Source organism: Pinus tabuliformis, chromosome 1_1 (assembly GCF_031772625.1).
Source record: "Pinus tabuliformis cultivar Carrire ecotype Pingquan chromosome 1_1, CPIR1, whole genome shotgun sequence".
In the NCBI taxonomy this organism is placed as follows: Eukaryota; Viridiplantae; Streptophyta; class Pinopsida; order Pinales; family Pinaceae; genus Pinus; species Pinus tabuliformis.
The window spans coordinates 935,455,983-935,460,727 of NC_142297.1; positions in this window are offsets into that span (position 1 = coordinate 935,455,983).

Sequence of the window (4,745 nt, forward strand, 5' to 3'; positions counted from 1 at the left end):
AAATATCTTATGAAGTTTGTATATGACCTTTACAAGTGTGTATTTCATGGTGATGAATATGTGGATCATGTTCAAAAATCTAGTCAAAATGAAGATATTAATAGAGAGATGAAAAATTTTATTTGTCGTAGTAGAAATCAACTAGTTCCTCAATTTAAAGCTAAAACCAAAGAAACCAACTCATCCAACATGTTGAGGAACATTTGTATACAAGCTCTATAAATAATTTAAGAAGTTTGTATATGAGCTCTATAAGTGTGTATTTCAATGTGATGAATATGTTGATCATATTCAAAAATCTAGTCGAAATGAAGATATTAATAGAGAAATGGAAAAAATTGTTTGTTGTTATTTATACAATAGAAATCAACTAGTTCCTCAATTTGAAACTAAAACCAAAGAAACCAACTTTTCCAAAAAAACATATTCTTTGCCAGGGAAAATTTTAAGATTCATACTTATGTTAAGTGTACAAACATTGGTAAATTTTATTAATTCTTTAAATGACAACCATAAATTTTATTTTTATAAAATATTTGTATCTTCTAATGATTTCATATAGTTTCTAGGAAAACTTGGCCATTTTTAGAGTAAAATACATTCATCGTTTAAAATTTGTGAGGATCAATTAAAGAAAATGTAAATCCGCAAATCCTTTTTATTTTTTTTCCCAAAAAAAATGTAAAATTAACCCATAAAAAAATACATCCCATAGAATTTCGCTTTTCCATGGCCTTTGTATCCTATCTTGAGTAGAAAGTCCTACTAGAAAAATCATTTTTTTGGTTCAAAGTTTCATTTAAAGCTTTTGAGTTCAAGAAATTTTAATAAAATTGTAAGGCATTCGTTTTCATTCTTTAATGATTAGCAAAGACCTTAGAACCCATCCATGGTCTTGTGTTGTGGATTGAGGATATGCTCATGCTGCTTAAGCTTTATAAGTTATGTTTAGAGCTTTAAATTATCATTTCCCTCCACCAAACATGGTTAAAGGCTTGAGGTTGTTGTTTCTTTAGCATAACCATGGCAAAGGTCTTCAGACCTAATTTATAACAACTACAGTTAAAAATCCATGTAATAAAGTTAATAAATAAAAATAATAACCAAGGTCATGGGACACCTATTCCAAGCTAAATGTCGGGAAAAAAATATAATGATGGTGATCAATGGTGATTAATTAATGACTATGAAAATTGGCAAAGGCAAAGAGGCATTAATTGACATTTATTTATGAAAATAAAAGAAAATAAGAGAAAAGGAAGGTGAAAGGTCATTGATTTGCATGAGAAGGAAATTAAAGGGAAAATAGAGGAAAATGAAAAAAATAGAGGCCTCATTGATATAAAGGCTTCTAAGAATCAGTTCATGGCTTTTGTTAGTTTTAGCTTGGAGCTCTCTCTCTATTCTACTTCTCTCATACTCTTGCACACTTAGAGTTTTCTTGGAGCATTGTGACATACGTTAGATTTGGAGCAAAAAGGAAAATGAAAAGAAGGAAAGTGCAAGGGAACATCCGCATTAGTAGCTACAATGGGTTTTCTTTGCAGGTACTATGTTTCATGTATGATTTCCTTGCTAGTTTTGGCATGCATGGTGTATGCATGTGGTTGTTTAGTTATGATCTGTCATTGGCATGGAGGATTCGCTGGATTGACAACAATTTTTCCTAGCCTTGTCATTTCCTGGATAACCATGGTGTCATGGGTTTCCCTTTTGTTTTATGTTTGGTGCTCATTTTCCTTATGGATATGGGTTGAGTTATTACTTCCTAGAGCCTTGGTTGGACAAATTCTCTGGAAGCCCTGGAACAACTTGGGTTTAGTTACTAGCCCTAGAAGCCTTAGTTGGACAAATGTTCTGGAGCCCTTAGTGGGTTGAGTTACTAGTCTTGCAGCTTGATGATTAGGGTATATGTTGTTGATAAGTATGTTATAGATTAACTTGTTGTTGTTATAAGATAGTTAGCTTGATTATTAGGTTATATGTTGCTGATAAGCATGATATATAACTTGTTGTTGTTATATGTTAGTTTGCTTGATTATTAGGGTTATTACATTAAGACCTTGATGTTATATGTATCATACTAAGTTGGATTGTTCTATGCAAATGGTTAGGGTTATGACATTCATATATGAGTCGACTTATTTGTTACATTGTGTTGTATTAATCTAGACTGACTCCGCGGATGTGATTATTCTGTATGATTGATAAATGTTTATGAGCTTATGATGTGAACACATTAGTTAGTTACTGTTATGGATATCATGATCTTATTTGTGCTTGATTTGATGTCTTGTAAAGTTCTATCGTGCTAACTAGATTGATTGTGCAGACAAGATAACCTCCCCTAAGATACATTAAGGTATGAGTTTGCTTATGTAGTATACTTGGTGCTTCATTGTTTGATTATGTCATCTAGTTGGTGTTTGAGTGTTTGGTATCTATTATGCCATCTAGTTGATTTATCTAACATGGTACATTTATAGTTTGTTGAATGTTTGATTTATTATATGATATGAGTATGAGTTTCTAAGATTGCATTAAGAAATGATCTTGTTTTAAGATGGTCGTACTAACACATATGTGTTGAGATAGCTGACATGTACTTGATTATAATAGGTGATAGTTGTAGCATTGTGTCTTATGATTGTTAGTTGATTATGACCTAGTTGTTAGACTTGGTAAAGGTTGATTTCAAATTTATAGACATGATGCCTTGATTTGTGGAACATGTGACTAACATGTGTGAACAGTTGCACGGCAACATGCTTGGTATTAGCATGGAAAGGTAAAAATTGATGTACTTATATAACCAATAGTTGGGTGAGGTGACATTACATAGTAAGCCTTATTCGCAACAAGGTAAAAAAGGTAAAAGAAAGGAATTGGGCAAGAATTCCTTTGGCTATGTTTGGAAACCCTAATTCCAAACGAATGAGTGCTTTGCATACATGAATTCTTCTTAACCTTGATTTCGTCTGACATTATGTGGGTATGTGCTATATTCATGGACATGTATTTGACAGGTATAACAACTAGTTTCTAGTTATAGCTAGATCTATCAAGGGAATTGGAGTCCCTTGAAAGATGACACAGATATGTCTAGCTATAAGGCAATTTGCTTGGCACAACAAGGTAAGATAAATAGTATATTGTATATTTATTTATGTGTTGACAGCTATGTGTTTATGGAAATATGATGCGGGTGATTGCATGGCAAAGACTGCCATGAAATTATGAACAAGGCTCAGGTTGATCTTTCCTTGGAAAAACTGGGAACCACGGGGATTGAGTCATGGCATCTGTTGTTAGTCTTGTGCTTTTGGTATTTTATGATTTTCTTCCTCTTGATTTGTAGTTTTGTTATGTCTAGTGCATGATCGTGCCACTTTGTTTGTGGTGTCGTATTGTTATTGGTTTTCATGGTTTTCTTCTTGTCTATTTCTTGTTCTTTCCTTTTAAGTTTTGAGTCTTGGGAATTGGTTGGGAAAGAGGAAAGTTGGTGGAGCTCGGAGAGAGACGAACGAAATCTAGTAGGCAATGTAAGACTAAGATGAAGCTGGTGCATGTATAAAGGAAGTTGAAGGAAAGAGTATGACAGCCAGTTGGACTGGTTGGGTCCATTGGTGTAAATAAACAATGACGGGACAATCATGAGGAAGGAAACAGGAATGATAAAGTGAATGGATGTGAGGCATCTGATTCCTTGGCTATGTTGGGAGGGGTTGTTCTCAATGTTGTGCATGGTTTGCATGGATAAAGGGAGTTATCTTAACCTTGACATTATGGTATGTGGTAGTTATGTTGTGATCATAATTGTGTTAATGTCTATATATGTATACATGTATGTATGTATGTATGTATGTATGTATGTCATTGTCTAAGAGGATCATGTTTTTCTTATGCTAATGTTTATATCTATGTATGTATTTATGTATCTATGTCACTATCTGATATGGTTGTCAGAGATCATTCTTGTGGAGGAATGATTTCTTATGTAGCTGAATGACATGCAGAGGTTCCTAGTTTATGAGGAATCAAGTGGGAGAGTAGTCCTGACAAACCTATGAGGTCAATATCATGTGGTTATGAGTTTATATTATGTCTATGTTATGGACAATCTATACCGAGGGATACATCAGTTGAATGAAAGTAGTGATATCCATGGCATGTTAGGATAAGCATGGTGTAACACCTTGCTCCCACATCTACCTAAGCAACCGGTCAACCGAGGTAAACATGCGACGAGAGGCCACTATGATATGATTCGACCTCCTAAGTCATGTTAAGGAAGTGGAACCAATAGAAACACACCATACAGACATTCAACATCAACATTAGGATCCTCAGGAACCAATCCAACCTTTCTGCCAACCAGCCCTTGGGTCCCATAGAGCTTTTGGACCACTTGACCTATGGACACTCTCATGCTATGGGAATGCCAACGTCCAAGGACCTATGGACGCTTTCACAGGCCTATAAGCCAACATCTAGGGACTTTTTGCACAACGTTGTGCCAGTGTCCCCAGGAATTGAGCCATTTTTTGAGGCCCAGAGCCCATGTCACTACCCAAAATAGAATGACATATTTAGAACAATAAGATGATAGGGTAATGATAGTCCAAATAAAATTACTTGAATAATACCTTGAATTGACCCATACTATCCATGATAGGCATTTTGTCAAACATATCAAGAATATGTAATCTATAGGTGTAAATAACAAATCTGAGCATAGGGGTCTC